General features: G+C 49.1%; 1 long non-coding RNA gene across 2 annotated transcripts in view; it reads left to right on the forward strand.

Moving 5' to 3' along the window:
• LOC141052967 (uncharacterized) overlaps nucleotides 1–18921 on the forward strand; it is a 44949-nt gene extending 26028 nt beyond the window's left edge. For both annotated transcript variants that reach the window (XR_012220940.1, XR_012220941.1), the window contains 2 exons: nucleotides 250–411; nucleotides 17481–18921. This is a non-coding gene — a long non-coding RNA (uncharacterized lncRNA). The remainder of the gene's footprint in view (nucleotides 1–249; nucleotides 412–17480) is intronic.
• The last annotated feature ends 3275 nt before the right edge of the window (nucleotides 18922–22196 follow it).

A 22196-nucleotide genomic window follows, 5' to 3' on the forward strand; every position in this document is an offset into this window, starting at 1 on the left:
ATTCTGATAATAAGGGTAACGTTAACCATGATGATGATGATGGGAAACTGAATGTGTTACCTGCTAATGCCTTGATGAGTAATGATGCAACTAACAACCATTCTTTCCCCAGGTATGATGCTGATGGTGATGTAAATGTACCAAAGAAATCTGATAATAACCATTCTTTTCCTAGGAATGGTGATAATGATGATGATGATGATGTATCTGTGCAGACTGAACCTGGTAACCATTTCTTTGAAACGGTAGATGTGTCCACAGGTACCGAAGTGCTCAGCCACGTCACTCTGCGTAGTGAAACAGCTGGGGAACCCCTGGCAGGACCAAGCAATGGTGCTCAAGGAAATGGCGAGGTGCATGGGGACCATGAGGAAGGTAGTGCCATGCAGCTGACCAGTGCCACCGAGGAAGGTAACTGGCCCATAAGTAGCACTGCTCCTGAAGTGTTGGGGGGATGGGGAGGTAGGGCCCATGGCAGCACCGATTGGAGGGTCTGTAGAAATCCCCAGGGAGGCAGCATACATAGCAGCTGTCACATGCAGTCAGAGTGCCCAGATCGCAGGTAGCGCCCTGTCTTCTGGACCCTCTTCTGCTACAGGAGAAACTGAACCAGAGGTGAACCCAGAGCCGGTTCCAGAGGGTCCCAGTAAGGAAGGTACCCTGACGTCACTTCTGGCAGCCTCCAGCAAGGAGTTCCAGGCTGCTCTGTACTCGGATGCGAGTCTGGAGAAATTGAGAGGTCTCGCCAAGACGCCCACCTCCGAGTCTGATAAGGAGAGGGTGCTCTGGGAACGAGGAAGGTTGTATCGGGAGACAGTACCCGGAGATTCCAAAAAGGAGTGGTTGAGGGAAAGACATCTAGTCGTTCCCCTACAGTTCAGAACTGAGTTGTTGCGGATTGCCCATGAGATTCCACTCGCTGGACACTTGGGGATCAGCAAAACAAAGGCACGGCTGTCTCAACACTTCTAATGGCCTAAGATGGGGACAGATGTAACACACTACTGCCGCTCCTGTGCCACCTGTCAAAAAGTGGGTAAGGCGGGGCCTGCTCTTAAGGCTCCCCTTATTCCTTTGCCGGTGATAGAGGAGCCTTTCCAGAGAATCGCGGTGGACATTGTAGGCCCGCTGTCCGTCCCCAGCAGCTCTGGAAAGTGATACATTCTCACCGTGGTAGACTACGCTACCCGGTACCCAGAGGCAGTAGCTCTGTCTTCAACCAGGGCAGATAAGGTGGCTGACGAACTGGTGACCATCTTTTCAAGGGTAGGATTTCCCAGGGAGATGCTTACCGATCAAGGGACCCAATTCATGTCTCGCCTAATGGAGGCTCTCTGTGAGAAAATGCAGGTGAAGCACCTGGTATCGAGTGCGTATCACCCACAGACTAATGGTTTGTGTGAATGCTTCAATGGTACCCTCAAACAGATGCTCAGCATGCTGGTTGAGACCCAAGGGCGCGACTGGGAGCGGTACCTCCCACACCTGCTGTTTGCTTACAGAGAAATTCCACAGGCCTCGACCGGGTTCTCCCCCTTCGAGCTCCTGTATGGCAGGCAAGTCCGGGGACCCCTTGGGTTGATAAGAGAATCCTGGGAAGATGAGCCAAACCCCACAGAAGTGTTCATTGTAGATTATGTCATGCGCTTCCGTGACAAAATGCAGACCTTGACGCAGTTGGTGCATGACAACATGACGCAGGCTCAGGCTGACCAGAAGCACTGGTACGACCAGAACGCCCGGGAGTGGACCTACCAGGTGGGTCAAAAGGTGTGGGTGCTGGTCCCCGTACCAACGGATAAGCTTCAGGCAGCCTGGGAAGGCCCATACGTCGTCCACCAACAGCTCAACCCGGTCACCTACGTGGTCATGTTTGACCATGCTCGGGGTAGGCGCAAGGCCTTTCACATCAATATGCTGAAGGCGCACCACGAACGTGAAGCTTGCGTCCTACCGGTCTGCACCCTGCCCGAGGATGGGGAGGAAGATCCCCTCCTGGACATGCTGTCCCAGGCCAAGGCCAATGGGTCCCTTGAGGACATGGAGATAAGTGGTTTGCTAACCGTTTCCCAGTGATCGCAGTTGGTGGAAACCCTGGAACCCTTCCGAGCTGTGTTCACCAACCGACCTGGGAGGACGGAGTTAGCGGTTCATGAGGTGGACACCGGGAATCACGCCCCATTACGGCGAACACCTTATCGGATCTCTGAGGCGGTGCAACAGGTCATGCACCAAGAGATCGGTGAGATGTTAAGGCTGGAGGTGATTCGACCGTCAAAAAGCGCGTGGGCTTCACCTGTAGTCCTCGTGCCTAAAAAGGATCGAACCACCCGTTTCTGCGTGGACTACAGGGGGCTCAACGCCATCACAACCTCTGATGCCCATCCGATGCCGCGCATAGAGGATCTGCTTGAGCGGCTGGCAAAAGCTAGGTACATATCCATCATGGATTTGAGTCGGGGATACTGGCAGATTCCCCTGAGCCCTGAGGCGCAGGAGAAATCCGCCTTTATCACCCCCTTTGGACTGTACGAGTCCACAGTCATGCCCTTCGGCATGAAGAATGCCCCTGCCACTTTCCAGCGGATGGTCAACCACCTGCTTCGGGGACTGGAGGAGTACGCAGTGGCGTACTTAGACGACATCGCCATCTTCAGTTCCACCTGGGAGGAACACCTTCAGCACCTCCAGGAGGTGCTCAAGCGTCTTCACCAGGCAGGCCTGACTATCAAGCCGGGAAAGTGCCAGATGGGCATGCGCGAGGTCCACTACCTGGGGCACCGGGTAGGCAGGGGTTTCATGAGTCCAAAGCCAGGAAAAGTGGACGCAATTGTGTCCTGGCCCACCCCCAGGACCAAGAAACAGTTGAAGTCCTTCTTGGGCACTGCAGGGTACTATAGGCGGTTCGTACAGGACTATAGCGCCCTTGCAAAACCCTTGACTGACCTCACCAAGCAGAGGCTACCCCAAACAGTCAACTGGACAGATGACTGTGAGGTGGCTTTCCAAGCTTTGAAATCAGCCCTGTGCAGCTCTCCAGTGTTGAGAGCAGTAGACAGCAGTCGCCCGTTTCCGGCACAGACCGACGCCAGCAAGTTTGGCCTCGGTGCTGTGCTTAGCCAGGTCGACTCGGGGAACCAGGAGCACCCCGTGTTGTACCTGAGCCGGAAACTCTTGCCAAGGGAAGTGGCATACTCAACCATCGAGAAGGAGTGTCTGGCCATGGTGTGGACACTGCAACTTTTGCAGCCCTACCTGTACGGGTGCGCCTTCATGGTGGTAACCGACCACAACCCTCTGAGCTGGTTGCACACAGTGTCCGGAACCAATGGAAGGTTGCTCCGCTGGAGCCTTGCCCTTCAACAGTACGACTTTACTGTAAAACACAGGAAGGGCAGTGAAAACGGCAATGCCAATGGGTTGTCCCGCCGGGGCGAACCCGCTGAGGTGCGCATGGCCGATTACCGAGAGGTAATTCTTCCGTAGCGCCCTCTAAAGGGGGGAGGTGTGATATACCATGTCTGCAAAATATGATGTCTGTTGGAACTTTCTAGAAATCCTCCATTGTATGAGAAAGTAGCCTGTCAGCTTCGCAGCAGCCCCTCGCAAACCCCCCTTCTCTTCACACACACCAGTGTCGTTATGTGTGGAGAACTGTGAAACTTGAAACCTGAAGCCACAGTGCAGAATTCTTCTCATCCCCCCCCTTCCCCCCTGCCTGCACAAAACAGGAAATTCTTTGTTATCTGGAAATGTGCTGGGAACAATATGAGAGATATTAAAAATAGGCCTAGCGCAGGCTCCGATCACAACAGAAAACGAAACAAATATTTCTGTGATCTGCACGATCCCAGCTTCCCTACATTACCTCTTGCAAAGTTCTCAGATCACCAGAACCTGAGATATGGATTGCACCCAAATAGAATGTTTCAGTCATGGCATGTTTGGTATTTTTGGATTCTATTCGGTGAATCACAAACAATGATGCCCCATGTGGGTCGGTACGGGTTTTTATCATTTAGATATGGGTATTCTAAGTTTTGTAGTTTGATTCTAAATCCAAGAGAGAGAGGTGGGACTTCTCCAGACCGCCCCTTCCGTGATGTCACACAGACCCTAGTCTATAGCCATCCCTATGATATCCCAGTTAGTTGGAGCCGAGTTTTGATGCTGAACAGACCTACCCCAATGTCTTGGGACGTCTGGTCACTCCCCCTTCAAGCCGCATGTTCTGCCTGATATCCACGCACATGTGAGTGTTACTTTCTGTATTTTAATCCCCATTATTTTATACTTCTACTGTACATATTTTGTGTCTCAATTTTATAGCAACTTTTATCTGTACAACTACTGCCCTACTTTTTCGGGGAATAAATGATAAAATTATTCAGTCTGTCTTCATGCTCTAAGAAAAGAACTAAACGCCTCTTGTAGATAATCGCTACTAAATCAAGGGGTTTGCCGCAGACCCTCTTAATTAACTCTTTGATTAAGTAAACCGTGGATGGTGGCAGCATGATGTGTGCGATTGATTAGGCTAGTTGGCAGGACAGGAGGGTCTTATATTGCTGAAGGGGGGCTGCGGCCACAGCATTGATAATTCCCTCGCTGCGGTAGCCTAATTGCCCTTGCACAACAAGCAGCCCATCCGGCGACTAATTATCCTAGGTGCAGTTCCCTGACTGACCTGAGGAAAGGGGGTGCCGGAGAGCTGCGAGTTCCAAAGTGGAACTGAGAAAGTGGGATATAAATCCCTGCAGTTCGTAGAAGATTGATAGCAGTGGTGGGGCACCCCAAAATACCCACCTGCGGCAAATTGTTAGAGCGAGATTAGCTTGCTGGATATCTTTGTCACATGGTGCCAGTGGTGGGATAACTAAGATAAGCCCCTACTGTGCCTGTGATAGCCATGTGCCGGCAGTGTGTCGCGTCCCTCCGTCCGCTGATACACCCGTGTCAGTGGTGGGATTGTGACATAGTGGTGACACAGGGTCTGCTGTCTGTCGCCTTTTGGGGGCAGGGGGACCTCTGTTCGTCACGTCATATGTTGCTCACATATTGATGAGCAGCGGTGGGCTGTTCGTCACACTTGGCTTATGCAGGACTGCTGTCTATCATCGTGAGTGAGCTACTTGTGTGCGTGAGTTGTGATACATGCGTGTGTGAGCTGTGTGATACATGCGTGTGTGTTGTGTGATACATGCGTGTGTGAGCTGTGTGGGAGTTGTGTGATACATGTGTGTGTGATATGTGTGAGCTGTGTGTGAGCGTGAGCTGTGTGATATATGTGTGTAGGTTACTTGTGTGAGCGTGAGCTGTGTGAGCTACTTGTGTGTGTGAGCTGTGATACAGAGTGTGTGATACGTGTGAGCTGTGTGTGTGTGATACATGTGAGCTGTGTGTGATACGTGTGAGCTGTGTGTGTGATACATGTGAGCTGTGTGTGATACGTGTGAGCTGTGTGTGTGTGTGATACATGTGAGCTGGGTGTGATACGTGTGAGCTGTGTGTGTGTGTGATACGTGTGAGCTGTGTGTGTGATACGTGTGAGCTGTGTGTGTGTGATACGTGTGAGCTGTGTGTGTGTGATACGTGTGAGCTGTGTGTGTGTGTGATACGTGTGAGCTGTGTGTGTGTGGTATGTGTGAGCTGTGTGTGATACGTTTGAGCTGTGTGTGATACGTGTGAGCTGTGTGAGATACGTGTGAGCTGTGTGAGATACGTGTGAGCTGTGTGTGTGTGATACGTGTGAGCTGTGTGTGTGTGATACGTGAGAGCTGTGTGTGTGTGTGATACGTGTGAGCTGTGTGTGTGTGGTATGTGTGAGCTGTGTGTGATACGTGTGAGCTGTGTGAGATACGTGTGAGCTGTGTGTGTGATACGTGTGAGCTGTGTGTGTGATACGTGTGAGCTATGTGTGTGTGATACATGTGAGCTGGGTGTGTGAGCTGTGTGAGATACGTGTGAGCTGTGTGTGTGATACGTGTGAGCTGTGTGTGATACGTGTGAGCTGGGTGTGTGATACATGTGAACTGGGTGTGTGATACATGTGAGCTGGGTGTGTGATACGTGTGAGCTGTGTGTGATACACGTATCACACACACAGCTCACACGTATCACACACACAGCTCACACGTATCACACACAGCTCACACGTATCACACAAACAGCTCACACGTATCACACACCCAGCCCACACGTATCACACACACACACAGCTCACACGTATCACACACACAGCTCACACGTATCACACACCCAGCTCACAAGTATCACACACACACAGCTCACTCGTATCACAGCTCACACGAGGTGCACGGAGTGGAGCCGTGTGTGTGTACGAGGTGCACGGAGCGGAGCCGTGCGTGTGTACGAGGTGCACGGAGCGGAGCCGGGCGTGTGTACAAGGTGCACGGAGCAGAGCCGCACGTGTACGGAGCAGAGATGTGTACAGAGCTGAGCAGCACGTGTGCGAGGTGTAAGGAGCAGAGTCGCACATGTGTACGGAGCGGAACTGCGAGTGTACAAGGTATATGGAGCAAAGCCGCATGTGTACAATCTTTCTCTGTTTCTTTCTCTCTCTAATATTTCTTTTTTCTCTCTCTTGGCTCTTTCTCTCTGTTTCTTTCCTTCTTTCTTCTCTCTTTCTTTCTCCTCTTTCTTTCTCTCTCTCTCGTCTTTCTTTCTTTCCCCTTTCTTTCTCTCTTTGTTCTTTCTTTCCTTCTCTCTGTTTTTTTTCTCTCTGTTCTTGCTTTCTTTTCCTCAGTACCAGTCAGTGTGCCCACAGTACCAGTAAAATAAGAAGGGTACGAAACTAGGTGGCACTGGTCATATTGAGCCTCTCAAACTTTTTACTGGTGTATAATCATATGCCCTCAGCACCCCCAAAAAGTGGGCCAGCCCCAGACAGAGTACAAACAAATCACTATTATTATCAGTCCAAGTGGACAATTATATACGTACAGTTAATGATGTCCCTGTGCCAAGCAGTGCGGAGGATCAGAATACACTGAGGAGACCAGAGCAGCGGGGTTTGGGGTGTAACGGGGTCTAACCAAGCTGGGGTACCTCTTTCAGTACCACCCCGTGTTTTCGGAGGTCCGCTCTGCGTTGGCTGGAGTCTGAATGAATGACGCTGGCTGAAATTCCTTGGTTACATGGGCGCATATAAAAGATCACTGCTTCTCCACATATTTCCAGTCTGACAACACTTTACTCACAGGACACAGAATATACCACACAGATACAGAGGGCAGGCCAATAGAAAAGCGGCAGGCCAGACATGCATTACAAAAGCCGCAGGTGGCCGGAGCCTGCCGAAGTTTACTGTGGGAATTACAAAGGTGGGGAGAGGGCGGACAAACGGACAAAAGGAGAATATCGTGTCCCCTCTGCCCAGGGGCGCAGCCTGTGGGCTGATGCATTAGGGACATGCATCTCACATAGAACCTATTATACATACATATAACTGCACAACATATTCTGGGTGCTGAGTGGTTCTGTAACACGTAACACGGCTCCCCTTTTCAGCGACGCGATCGGCATACACAGTCTGATCCTCAACGGATTGGTTTGGGGATGACCGAAGTTTATGGGGTTGGTACAAGTTCCGTTTGTCGAATTAGTCCATCAGCGTTACCATTTTGTTTGCGGGGTCTGTGGTGGATGGTGAAGTCCAGAGGTTGTAGGGCTAAACTCCACCGCAGCAATCTGGCGTTGTCTCTGGAGACCCGATTAAGCCAGACTAGGGGATTATGGTCTGTTAGGAGGGAAAACTGTCATCCATACAAATATGGTTGCAACTTCTTGAGTGCCCATACTACCACCAGGCACTCCTTCTCGATGGCCGCATAGCTTACTTCACGGGGCAGTAGTTTCCGACTCAGGTAAGCTACCGGGTGTTCTTGGCCGTCTGGCCCGACTTGGCTCAGTACTGCCCCCAATCCAAACATAGAAGCGTCTGTGTGAACAAGGAAACGTTTAGTTGGATCGGGTGCGGCCAATACAGGGGTATTGGTGAGGGCGTCCTTTAGTTGGCGGAAGGCTTCCTCACACTCTGAGGTCCAGGTTACCTGGCGGGGTTGGTTCTTACAGGTCAAATCAGTGAGGGGCTTGGCTACGCTGCTGTAATTGGGAATTAATTTCCTGTAATACCCCGCTGTCCCTAGAAACGCCATGACCTGGGTTTTAGTGCGTGGGATGGGCCATTTGGCTATGGCCTCAATCTTGGCTGGTTCTGGTCACTGTTTCCCACTTTCCACCCAATGCCCTAAATACTGAACCTCTGCTTTGCCCACGTGACACTTGTTTGGGTTCAGGGTGATTCCGGCCTGGTGGATCCTGTCCAATACTGTCTCTAGGTGATTTAGATGCTCTTCCCATGTCGCACTGTAGATGGCGATGTCGTCCAGGTAGGCACAAGCATAGTCCTGGAGATCAACCAGAAGCCGGTCAGCCAGCCTTTGGAAGGTTGCCGGGGCATTCTTCATCCCGAATGGCATAACTCGAAACTGGAATAAGCCGAACGGGGTGACAAATGCCGACTTGGGAATAGTGTCAGGACTAAGGGGAATCTGCCAGTTGCCTTTGCATAGATCGATGGTGGTCAAATACTTTGCCCCCGCCAGCCGGTCTAACAACTCATCCACACGCGGCATGGGGTATGCATCCGTCACTCTTTTCTCATTGAGCTTACGATAGTCTACACAAAACCGTGTAGTCCCATCCTTCTTGGGCACTAACACTACGGGGGATGCCCAGGGACTATCTGACTCTTCAATGACCCCTAAACGCAACATCTCTTGTATCTCTTGTCGCATCCCCTCTCGTACAGACTCAGGGACGTGGAAGGGGTTTTGTCGCAGGGGGGTCTGATCCTGGGTCTCAACCTTGTGTTGTGCCATGCGAGTGTACCCCGGTCGCTCTGAAAACGTCCTCTGTCGCAGCAACGCCTCCGCCTGCTGTCTCTCCCGGGGGCCTAGGTCTTCAACCAAGTGTACCTGGTCCCATGTTTTAGACTGAGCCCTTTCCCCTAAGACATCCGGCAAGGGAAGTCCGGCTAAATCCTCTGCTTCAGGTGCACAGATGGCCACTACCTTTTCAGGGCGCTCCCGGTAGGGCTTCAGCATATTCACGTGGAACATGCGGATAACCCTGGGGTCGTCACAATCGGCGACATTATAGGTTGTGTCGGCTATTTTCCCCACTACCTGGTAGGGCCCCTGCCATGCAACTTGAAACTTATTCTGCTTAGTGGGCTCTAACACCAGGACCTTCTGTCCTATTTCCAAAGTGCGCTCTCTGGCCCTCCAATTGTACCATACGCGCTGGCGCCGCTGTGTTGCTTGCAGGTTCTCACGTACAACCTTGGTCAGCTCCTGTAGGCGGTCCCGGAATTCCAGCACATAGGGTACAATAGGTACCCCTTCTATGAGGCCCTCCCCTTCCCAGTGTTCCAGCACTAAGTCTAGGGGTCCCCTTACCCGTCTCCCGTATACCAGCTCGAACGGGGAGAACCCCGTGGATTCTTGGGGCACCTCTCGATAGGCAAACAGGAGGTGTGGCAAGAATTTCTCCCAATCCCTGTAGGTCCTGGTAAAAGTCCCAATGAGCTGTTTTAATGTCCCGTTAAAGCGTTCACACAACCCATTGGTTTGCGGGTGGTACGGGGCGCTTCTAATGGACTTTACGCCGCACAACTTCCACAGTTGGTTGGCCACCTCTGCTGTAAACTGGGTACCCTGTTCCGAGATAATCTCCTGGGGAAATCCAATCCGTGAGAAAACCTGGAGCAGGGCGGCCGCCACCGTCTCTGCCAGTATGTTAGGTAACGCAACTGCCTCTGGATACCGTGTGGCATAATCTACCACTGTTAATATATACTTTTTCCCGGAAGGACTGGGTTTGGCTAACGGCCCTATCAAATCGACCGCTACTCGGCTAAATGGTTCCTCCACAATGGGGAGGCGGCGTAATTTGGCCTTGCATAGATCCCCCCTCTTGCCAATGTGCTGACAACTGTCACAGGTCTGGCAGTACTGCCGAACATCATAGATTACCCCTGGCCAAAAGAAGATTTGTGTCAGACGATGCCTGGTGCGACTGACGCCGAAGTGCCCGACCAAGGGTATATCATGAGAGATTCACTGTAACTCCTGCCTATACTTCTTGGGAACTACCAGCTATTGTTTGATAGTGGGGCTCGTCCCTGTTTGGTGCTGCTCTGTGATCCGGTAGAGGAGTCCCTGCTTCCATACAAACTGTTCCCCTTCCAGTACTCCTCTCCCCTCCTGTGCCTTCCCACGATATCCCTCTAATGAAGGATCCTCAAGTAACTCCCTCTTAAATTCATCTGGGGTGGCCCAAGAAATGTGTCTGGCTGTTATGATTGAGTCACCGGAGGAGGAAAAAACAAAAAACAAAGGCTAAGTCCAGAAAACCAGAGAGGTTGGTAACTAGCGGATTGCAGACCCCCTAATCCTGTACACCACAACTAACAGTAGCCGTGGGGGGCTCCTACGATGCCCTAGGCACCTCGTCACAGCCGGAGGACTACATAAGCCTAAAGAAAGAAAGGGGAAATCTAAACTGCCCCAGAGCAGACCTCAAAGCAATAGACAGCCCCCAACATGTATTGTCGGTGAAAACAGATGAAAACACAAACACAGACAGAAAGACAGGCTGAGCAAACGATGGGGCCCAACTAACTAGATAGGACAGGACAGAAAAGATGCTGGCTGCGATCCGCAAAAAACCCTATCAAAATCATGTCCAACACATCTGATAGAAAAGAGCCCTGAAGTCACTAGACTTCAAAATCACTATATCAGCACTCAGGTATATTCTGAAAACAGAGCAAAAAGATCTACTGATCAGTGACAAAAATGGAGTTCAGCCCGTCCAAACCAGGGCAGGCTGAAAACAAACACTATGTAAGTAGACAATATCTCAAGGAAAAATAACAGAGCAACACTTAGCTTTTAGCAGACAGAAACTTGAACTGGATACAAGAGCTCAGAGCTGAAAGGATCACCAGCAACCCTGCAGGGCGTCGGCTGACTTATATCCACTCAGTAATTCCGGATGTCCAATCATCTTCTATCTGATCAGATGATAGGTTCCTCCCATCCAGATCACCCTCAGACATCAGAGGTGCAGGAGAAAATGAACTCATAACATCTGGCTATGGGAATACGTGCAGGGCTGGGATGTCTTACCTGGGCCTCCTCTGAGTGTGATTCCGCCTCCGCAGCTCGAGCTTGTCTCCGGGTGGTCAGAGAATAGGTCTCAGCCAGAGGGGACACCGAGAATGCAGACAACATGGGCCCCAAGTCATTTCCCAGCAAGACATCTGCAGGCAAATCCTCCATCAAGCCGACCTCAACAAGGCCATCCCCGACTCCCCAGTTCAGGTGAATCCTGGCAGTGGGTAGTCGATGTATAGCTCCCCCTGCTACACGGACTGCCACTGTCCGGTCCGTCTTCTCTTGGTCCCGGACGAGATGAGGCTTCACAAGGGTCAAAGTTGCCCGGAATCTCAGTCCCTGCATACGTTTCCCATTAACCCACACGACCTGTCGATGCTGTTGTCGATTATCTGCCCGGGCTGCCTGCACAGGGTCTACTTCATGCAGCACTTCCTCCATCTCTTCCACCCCTTGGTTAGTCGTAGCCCCCAATGCCGGGTCAGCTTTGCCTTGGTAGCAGTGTACAGCAGCCCGGCTGAAGTTAGCTGTTCCCGCCTTTGGCCACTGGGTATGCTGAGTCCGGTTGGGACATTGTCTTTGCAGATGGCCCAGCTGACGACAGGTGTGGCATCGTGCCCCAGGGGGACTGTGGTAGGCCGGGTTTCTCGCTGGTCCCCCTACAATCTTCGGTGGTTTGGGGCCCTCCAGTTCCATGGAAGGGCCCCTAGTGACCACCTTTGATCCGGACATCTGCGGCCTCCTGGCATCATGATGTTCATCAGCCATATGAGCGGCTTCCTCAAGAGTCGTTGGCCGCCTGTCCCGAAGCCATTCCTGTGTCTCGGGGTTTAGTCCATTAAAGAATCGTTCTAACAGGAAGAGCTGGAGGACGTCCTCCTTAGTGGTTGCTTGGCTCCCTTGTACCCACTGTAGCAGTGACCGCCGTAATTTACAGGCCCATTCAGCGTGGGTATCGGTTACGCGTTTTATAAGTCCGCGGAACTTTTGGCGGTAGGCCTCTGGTGTCAGCGCATACCGGGCCAAGACCACTTCTTTGATCCGCTCATAGTCCATACAGTCCTCATCAGGTACCGTGCGATAGGCGTCCGCTGCCCGGCCTGTCAGCTTGCTGGCCAGAATCTGAACCCGTTCCTCCGGCTTCACTTGATGAAGGGGCACACTGCCCCTCAAAGTCCTGCAGAAAGCCATCAATGTCTTCCTCTGCCTCCCCCAACTGTCGGAAGGCATTATACTGGATCTTTTTGTGGCTTACTGTTGAAGGTACCTGGTCAAAGGCCAGAGCTCCCCCTGCTCACTGACTCTCCTCTCTCCGCTCTGCCATCTCCCTCTTGGCCAGCTCCACTTTGGTCCGCTCGGCCATCTTTTCCTTCAGATCAGTACGCACATCAACCATCACCTCTCGTATGATCTCTACTGCAGGGTTTAGGCCATAGAATGCCAGTCTGTTCTTTACCTCCCTCTGGAATTCGGTCTCCTCCACATTCACATTGGGGGGCACTGCACTGTCGTGTTCCATGATGGCTGCTATCAAATCCGCTTTTGTTTTGTTGCTGGCGATCAACCCTCGGGCTTCCACCAGATCTTTTAATGTAGTCCTCTTTAACTTCTGGTAGTTTATTTTCCATTCATTCCTTTCCTCCTGTAGAAGGGGTATCAAATCCCACTGTCTGCCACCAGTGTAACGGGGTCTAACCAAGCTGGGGTACCGCTTTCAGTACCACCCCATGTTTTCGGAGGTCCGCTCTGCGTTGGCTGGAGTCTGAATGAATGACGCTAGCTGAAATTCCTTGGTTACATGGGCGCATATAAAAGATCACTGCTTCTCCACGTATTTCCAGTCTGACAACACTTTACTCACAGGACACAGAATATATCACACAGATACAGAGGGCAGGCCAATAGAAAAGCGGCAGGCCAGACATGCATTACAAGAGCCGCAGGTGGCCGGAGCCTGCCAAAGTTTACTGTGGGAATTACAAAGGTGGGGGGAGTGCGGACAAAAGGAGAATATCGTGTCCCCTCTGCCCAGGGGTGCAGCCTGTGGGCTGATGCATTAGGGACATGCATCTCACATAGAACCTATTATACATACATATAACTGCACAACATATTCTGGGTGCTGAGTGGTTCTGTAACACGTAACAGGGGAGAATTACAGTGGGGCAAAAAAGCATTTAGTCAGTCAGCAATAGTGCAAGTTCCACCACTTAAAAAGATGAGAGGCATCTGTAATTTACATCATAGGTAGACCTCAACTATGGGAGACAAACTGAGAAAAAAAAATCCAGAAAATCACATTGTCTGTTTTTTTTTCATTTTATTTGCATATTATGGTGGAAAATAAGTATTTGGTCAGAAACAAAATTTCATCTCAATACTTTGTGATATATCCTTTGTTGGCAATGACAGAGGTCAAACGTTTTCTGTAAGTCTTCACAAGGTTGCCACACACTGTTGTTGGTATGTTGGCCCATTCCTCCATGCAGATCTCCTCTAGAGCAGTGATGTTTTTGGCTTTTCGCTTGGCAACACGGACTTTCAACTCCCTCCAAAGGTTTTCTATAGGGTTGAGATCTGGAGACTGGCTAGGCCACTCCAGGACCTTGAAATGCTTCTTACGAAGCCACTCCTTCATTGCCCTGGCGGTGTGCTTTGGATCATTGTCATGTTGAAAGACCCAGCCACGTTTCATCTTCAATGCCCTTGCTGATGGAAGGAGGTTTGCACTCAAAATCTCGCGATACATGGCCCCATACATTCTTTCATGTACCCGGATCAGTCGTCCTGGCCCCTTTGCAGAGAAACAGCCCCAAAGCATGATGTTTCCACCACCATGCTTTACAGTAGGTATGGTGTTTGATGGATGCAACTCAGTATTCTTTTTCCTCCAAACACGACAAGTTGTGTTTCTACCAAACAGTTCCAGTTTGGTTTCATCAGACCATAGGACATTCTCCCAAAACTCCTCTGGATCATCCAAATGCTCTCTAGCAAACTTCAAACGGGCCCAGACATGTACAGGCTTAAGCAGTGGGACATGTCTGGCACTGCAGGATCTGAGTCCATGGTGGCGTAGTGTGTTACTTATGGTAGGCCTTGTTACATTGGTCCCAGCTCTCTGCAGTTCATTCACTAGGTCCCCCCGCGTGGTTCTGGGATTTTTGCTCACCGTTCTTGTGATCATTCTGACCCCACGGGGTGGGATTTTGCGTGGTGCACCAGATCGAGGGAGATTATCAGTGGTCTTGTATGTCTTCCATTTTCTAATTATTGCTCCCACAGTTGATTTCTTCACTCCAAGCTGGTTGGCTATTGCAGATTCAGTCTTCCCAGCCTGGTGCAGGGCTACAATTTTGTTTCTGGTGTCCTTTGACAGCTCTTTGGTCTTCACCATAGTGGAGTTTGGAGTCAGACTGTTTGAGGGCGTGCACAGGTGTCTTTTTATACTGATAACAAGTTTAAACAGGTGCCATTACTACAGGTAATGAGTGGAGGAAAGAGGAGACTCTTAAAGAAGAAGTTACAGGTCTGTGTGAGCCAGAAATACTTATTTTCCACCATAATATGCAAATAAAATGAAAAAAAAACAGACAATGTGATTTTCTGGATTTTTTTTTCTCAGTTTGTCTCCCATAGTTGAGGTCTACCTATGATGTAAATTACAGACGCCTCTCATCTTTTTAAGTGGTGGAACTTGCACTATTGCTGACTGACTAAATACTTTTTTGCCCCACTGTATATGGTGCCCATTATGCTGTATGAAGTTATATATGGGGACTATTATACTGTATGAAGTAATATATGGTGCCCATTATACTGTATGAAGTAATATATGGTGCACATTATACTGTATGCAGTAATATATTGTTAGGGCTGGCGGAACACACCAAATAATAAAGAAGGTAATAAGGTGCGTTCGCAGCCCGGGGTCCACCGTGCAGGGGTGGTAACCTGCTGCTCAGCAATAGTGGATGCTATATGGCGGTATACTATAAGAACACACGCAGGTTATCGCCACACAGAGTGTTCAGGGGCGGACTCTGTTGCTTCACAGAGCCGCACTACCGCTGAACATAAACGTCGGAGCCTGTTTGTGCTCACAGATCTCGGCTAACAGAGCGCACAGTGTATGGCCACAGAACTCTACCCCAAGGACACGGGGTTAGAGTCCTTCTAGGCCCACTGAACGCGCGGCGTCACTGCCGCGAACGCCGCTATAAATGCTGGCTGTGGAGCACGTGCACTGAGGCGTGCCGAGTCACTGGTAAGGACTAGTGTTGAGCTTTCCGATACCGCAAGTATCGGGTATCGGTCGATATTCACTGTATCGGAATTCCGATACTGACTTCCGATACTTTTTTCATATCGGATACCGGAATTGGAAGCTCCCATAATGCTATCAGCCTGCTCGCTTTGATTCAGCCAATGGGAATCCTCAGAAGTGTGGGCACATCCTGTTAGGCATGTAGGCATGTTAACTATTGGCATGGCTGTGATTGGCTGCTGAAATGATGTCATGATGCACTATAAAAGCCACCGCTGCCGCCATTTCTGGTCACTCTGCTGTGATTTCAGTTAGGGACAGGCTGCTGTTGAAGACTGTGAGGGACAGTTAGAAATAGCGATTCCACAAAACATATAGTGCTTAACCCAGGCTACATAAACCACCACTTATAAAATATAAATACATAGCCAGGGATGTGGATATACAATAATACCATAATTTAAATGATTTTAGGGACACGCTCTGTCCAATAGCACATCATCAAGAAAAAATGAGAGTTTGAGTTCCCTCCCAAAGAAAAAAGTTTTTTCAAAGAAAATAATAAAGCATTTTGTCATCTATGCAAAAAGTTCACTTTATTGAATATAAAAAAGTTTCTCAAATGACAAAACATACAATTACAAAAAATATATATATTTTACACATGTAAAAGGCAGATAGTGATGCAACCGTAGTTGTGACATGGAGACATATGTAAATGACTAGGGGCCAGAAATTCCCATATAAAAAGCAATACCCATAATGCTAACAACAGTAAGTGCCATCTATTAAGCATTAATGTAAACGTAAGTAAAAAAGAAATGCAAATAGAGACACACTCAATAAAAAAGGGGGGAACATCCTAGTATAGTCCCTCAAACAGTGTTAGCAATAGAAGTCATATATATAAGCATCAAGAATTCCCTTACCCATAATAAAGAGATGTCGCCACGTTTTGTTGGGTTGTTACAGACGGATATCTTCAGAAAAACCACCGCTACATCAGCACATCCGGAGCATGTTATTAAAGCAGTCCCAATTGGACAGTTTTTACGACTACGTCGTATTTGCTCTACGGAGGAAACTTTTTTTCACCGTGCGGATGAGTTGCGTCAGCGTTTCTTGGATCGGGGATATAGCCGTAGATCTATTAAGAGAGCATTTAATCGAGCCAAACATACCTCTAGACAGGATTTATTATATAAATCCGGGACATCTGAGGTACTGAGGGATAGACAGATGGTAAGGTTTGTCACCACCTTTAATTCTAGATCTGTTGCTGTCCGTTCTGCCCTTTCAAAGGCATGGCCTATCCTTCGTATTGACCCGGTCATTAATAAATTTATTTCTGAGAGACCATCTATGGCATTCCGACGGGCAAAAAATCTAAGGGATCATTTAGTTAGAAGCCACTATGCTAGCGGTCCTAAGCCCTCATTTCTAGATGACTTCAATCCCAGGGTCGGGTGTGTTCCATGTGGCCATTGTGTAGCCTGCCCCAACATCGTGCGTTGCATTGATTTTAGCAATTCTCGTGGTGATCAAACTTTCACCATTAAGCAACGCATTACATGCACAACCAGATATGTTGTGTATTATGCCACATGCCCTTGTGGCCTTATTTATGTGGGTTTAACCACACGTCAACTAAAGGTAAGGGTCAGAGAGCATGTGTTGGGGATACAGGCTGCACATGGTCACATGGACGTCTCCACCCTGAGGACTATTCCCAGACATTTTAAAGATCATCACAATTGTGACTCCACTTTATTAAAAGTGCGTGGTATTGATGCTCTGAGAATTGATATCCGGGGTGGGGATCTCTCTAAGAGGCTAGGTCAATTGGAAGCCAAGTGGATATGGAAATTAAAAACGGTCCACCCTTATGGCCTTAATGAATGTCTTTCATTTGCTCCTTTTTTATAGTTTCTGTCCTCTTTTCCCCTCAGCTGTTGTTCCTTGAGTGGCATATGTTGTGTCATTGGTTTTAATTCTTGTTTTTATTCTAGTGTGATTTGTGGCACTCTGCTGTGGCTGTGTTGCTGTTTATTCGGTCCTCCTGATGAACCTGATGTTTTGTCTTTCAAATCAAGATGAAGACATTGTGGACTTGATCACTACATGAGATGTCTTCCATACCGTGCTGTGGATTCTTTATTAAACATGTATTTCTCTATTGTGTATATTTATGCACTAATCAGAAGATCTATTGATGGATATTCACCGTCGGTTTGTTATTTCCTACTTATTTGACTTATTTAGTTATGATGCACTGTATATGTCTCTTATCATATTTCATATATCATATTTAGCCCGCAATAGTGGATTGATTACCTGTTTTATTTTTAATACTCTTTTAATATTATGATATATTGGCATATGTTGTAGATTTCATCTGACAGGCGTCATATGTCTAAACTTTGGGGTTACATGTTTGATAATAAGGATGATCTCTTGTTGATTTCCATAATGTAGATTTATGTAGGGTCTTTATTTGGTACCCATATGTGCTGATTTATATTTCCCTACTGTAGTCTTCACTCAATTTTTGTCAATCTTGCATGTTTTTTATACGATTTGTGGTTTTCCCACACATGTGCTCTTTTGGCCGCGGTTTATTTATGTACATCTGCGCATGTGCGGGTTGATGCGTTGTATATTATATTTAGTTTAAGATTCCTATATTGCGGATGTATTTAGGGTCTATAATCAGTACTTACATGTGCTGATTTATATCTCCCTATTATTGTTTTCATATTTTTCGCAAATCTAGTATGTCTCACAACAGATTTGTGGTTTTCCCACACATGTGCCCTTTTTAAAGATGGCCGCGGTTTGTTTAATCACAACTGCGCATGCGCGGGTCGACATGCCTTCCACTCCACCCCCATCTGCCTGTGGTCTGGCGTCTGACGTCACGGGGCCCCGTGTGATATCAGCGCTAGCCCAGGCAGCTTGGGAGGTTGGGGGGCTGTGTATCGTCTGCCCACCTGATTAGCATTAGGTTTTTCTGGACCCCTATATAAAGCGCACACAGCGCCCATGGGACACACACCCTGAGGAAGGAAGTTTTACTTCCGAAACGTACGTCGGGGCTCTTGCAACACGGAGTGTCCAGTGTCCTATCCTCTGGTATGTGATGCGTTACTATAGTCTTGATTACTTGTCTGGATTCTGGCTAGTTGGATTAGTTGGGGACTATACCCCTAACCCCTTATTTACTGGCCAGTTTCTCAATATAATTTCACATATTTGGTGGACTATGTAACTCTTCTATTTTTTGACATATATCTGTCTCACTATCAGACGTTTTACTGTACAACTTTGAATATGTTCTTTCATATGGACACTGTGCACTTATCGTCCTGCTGTTTTTTATGTCACCCTTGTTATGTCACTGTGCCATTTTTAACCTGTGTCTCTAATAAAGATATGTGACTTTTCTACTTATCTATGGACGTATATGCACTGGTTCTTTCGGTTCTTTTTCTCAATATATAAACCACCACTGTAGCTTGCTTTTCCCTAGCAGCAGTGTTCACAGCTGTCTGCAAGGGCTCTGTGAGTGCAGCTCATGCTGTGGAGTGGGTCCTTCAGCCACGTCTGGTTGTAGACCGCCCAGCGTGCATCACTGCTGCCTCATACATATTTTTATTTTTGAGCTGCTTATTTTTCATACATTCTATCTAGTGTGCTTACATCCGTATCCATATATGTTGGTTGCAAACACTAGTAGTAGACAGCGGAGCCTTTCTGCAGCCTTTCAGTGCTAGTGCCCACTTAGCTGCACTGTTCTAGGCTGTCTGAGAGGTCTCTGACTGTGTGAGTGCAGCTCACGCTGAGTAGTGTGTCCTGCAGCTACATCTGGTTGTTGGCGACTCAGCGTGCGTCACTGCCTCACACATATTTTTCTTTAATTGCAGCTCATTTTTTCTCCTATTAGTGTGCATCCATCCGTATCCATATACGGTGGTTGCAAACACTCTAGGAGTACTCAGCGGAGCCTTTCTGCAGCCTGTCAGTGCTAGTGCCCACTTAGCTGCACTGTTCACGGCTGTCTGAGAGGTCTCTGACTGTGTGTGAGTGCAGCTCATGCTGAGTATTGTGTCCTGCAGCTACGTCTGGTTGGAGGCCGCTTAGCGTGCGTCACTGCCTCACACATATTTTTCTTTGATTGCAGCTCATTTTTTCTTCTCCTATTAGTGTGCATCCATCCATATCCATCTACATTGGTTGGTTGCAAACACTATATATGAGTAGATAGAGGAGCCTTTCTTCTGGCTTGTGCCCTTCAGCTGCAGGCAGATTAGTATTACCCAATTTTTTTGGAGCCTCATCTTTTGCATTGTAGGTTACCTGCCTGCATTGTAATAGCTCCAGAAAGTTGGTGATACTCTCTCTTTAAAATCTTTGGTCACATCCTTTTAGTTTTTTTTCCCCAAAAAAAAAAACAACAAAGTTCACCAAACACTACATTTGAAAGTTGGGTAGGCCACATTAGCTCCCATTAAAATGTAGTCGACACACACACACTTCATAAACTTAGTGTTTCTTATACCTGTAACCAGCGGTTCAGGAATAAGCACACTAAGGCCCCCCTTTGTACTTTTCTGCCTATCTTTCTCAGTCTAGCAAGATGAAGAAGGCACGTGGCCATGGGCGTGGAGTTTCAGCAGGGAGAGGACGTGGGGATTCTGCAGTGAGAGGACGTGGGGATTCTGTGCCTGCTGTTGGCACCAGTGAGTCAGCATCCCCCAGTTTTAGCAGGCAACAGTCCTTTATGCGCAGCTTTGTAGGAACTCACCGTACCCCACTGCTGCGGGAGGAACAAATTGAAGCCGTTGTCGGATGGATGGCAGCTAACGCATCGACTTCAATTCCTTCCACATCCTCTCAGGGCCAGAGCACCGAAGAGCAACCATCTGTCTCTTCTCCACCTGCCAAAGTGGCCAGGCAGTCAGAGAGCCCTGGACAGGAGCCATCACAGTCTCTACTTCTGTTCTCGGAATCTGTTGGTTTGGAAAGAGGGGGCCATCCAAGCAGCATTCCAGAATGTGAAGAAGAGGGAGTAGGCAGTGATGCACAACTTCTTTGTCCCTCTGAATCTGAAGAGGCGGGTGGGCCAGTGCCTATGGTCAGCACACTTCAGTACGCATCAGATGATGACGAGACACAGGTGCCACTTTCTGTTGCGTACGGTGCTGGCGAGGCAACTCAGGAGAAGCAGGTGTTTGAAGAGGGGAGTGTAGATGATGAGGTCCTTGACCCATCATGGCGTGAGGAACAGGAAGGTGGTGGGTGCACCTCTGAGGAAGAGAGATCCCGAACGGCGAAAACCGGAGGGAGAGGGAGGGGGCAGACTTGGTTGCCTGTAGCCTCCACTTCGGCACCCGTTAGGAGCATTCCTCTTTCAAAAGGCAAAACGGGCACTCCCAAGACTTGCAGTGCGTGGTCCTTTTTTGACACAGTTGCAGATGACATTTGCTTTGTCAAATGCAAGCTGTGTCATCAGAGAGTCAAAAGAGGGAAAAATGTCAGCAACCTCAATACCACTAATATGTGGAAACATGTGTGGACCAAGCACGACCTGGAGTTCCACAGACACACTGAAGACGTAGGCCAACGTACAGCACCACCTACCACCTCTTCAGCTCGAGTTGGGGCCTCTTCCTCCAGCTCACACACAGCTGGTTCGGCTTCCTCACAGGATCGCCAAGGAAGAACCTCTGGCACTGTTGTCCGGAGACCCTGTGACATTCCACCCACAGCACCACGTTCCCAGTCATCCTCACACTCCCAAGCCACTCGACAGCCATCGGTAGCACAGGCATGGGAGAAAAGGCGGCCATACTCGGCAAAGCATCCCCGAGCACAGGCTCTGAATGCTGGCATTGCCAAACTACTGGCACTTGAAATGCTCTCATTCAGGCTTGTGGAGACTGACACCTTCCGGGACTTCGTGGCATTGGCAGTCCCACAATACACAATGCCCAGCCGCTTTTATTTCAGCAGGAGAGCCGTCCCTGCCCTGCAGAAACATGTGGATGCAAACATAAAACATGCACTACTAAACGCCGTCAGTAGCAAGGTCCAGCTGACCACTAATGCGTGGACCAGTAACCATGGACAGGGATGATACCTTTCCCTCACTGCTCATTGGGTCAATGTTGTTGAGCCGGGTACAGATCTGGAGAGTGGCGCTGTACGTGTTCTGCCAACTCCACGGATTGCAGGAATCCAGTCTGTACACATTGACTCCTCCTCCTACTCAAGTTCCTCTGAAACACCGCAGCAGGAGCCTGTTACGACCGATATGAGCACAGCCGTGGCCAAACGTCAACAGGCCGTACTGAAATTAATTTCTTTTGGGAATCGAAGCCACACAGCGCAGGAGCTCTGGAATGCCAAGCAGGAGAGCGACGTGTGGTTTGTGCCTGCGAATCTCCAGCCGGGCTTGGTAGTGTGTGACAATGGCCGAAATCTGGTGGCAGCTCTTGGCCTAGGCAACCTCACTCACATCCCATGTCTGGCACATGTGCTCAACTCGGTCGTGCAGAGCTTTCTGAGGGACTATCCGGGATCTTGATGCACTGCTGCCAAGCTCCGCATAGAGTGCGCTCACTTGCGGTGTTCCATCACGGCAAGATCGCTCATTGCTGCTCTGCTCTGAACATCGCATCATATGTGACCTACCCACCAGGTGGAATTCTATGTTACATATGTTG

This window comes from Dendrobates tinctorius, unplaced genomic scaffold (genome assembly GCF_039654945.1).
Source record: "Dendrobates tinctorius isolate UK_male_01 unplaced genomic scaffold, ASM3965494v1 ptg000164l, whole genome shotgun sequence".
NCBI lineage: Eukaryota > Metazoa > Chordata > Amphibia > Anura > Dendrobatidae > Dendrobates > Dendrobates tinctorius.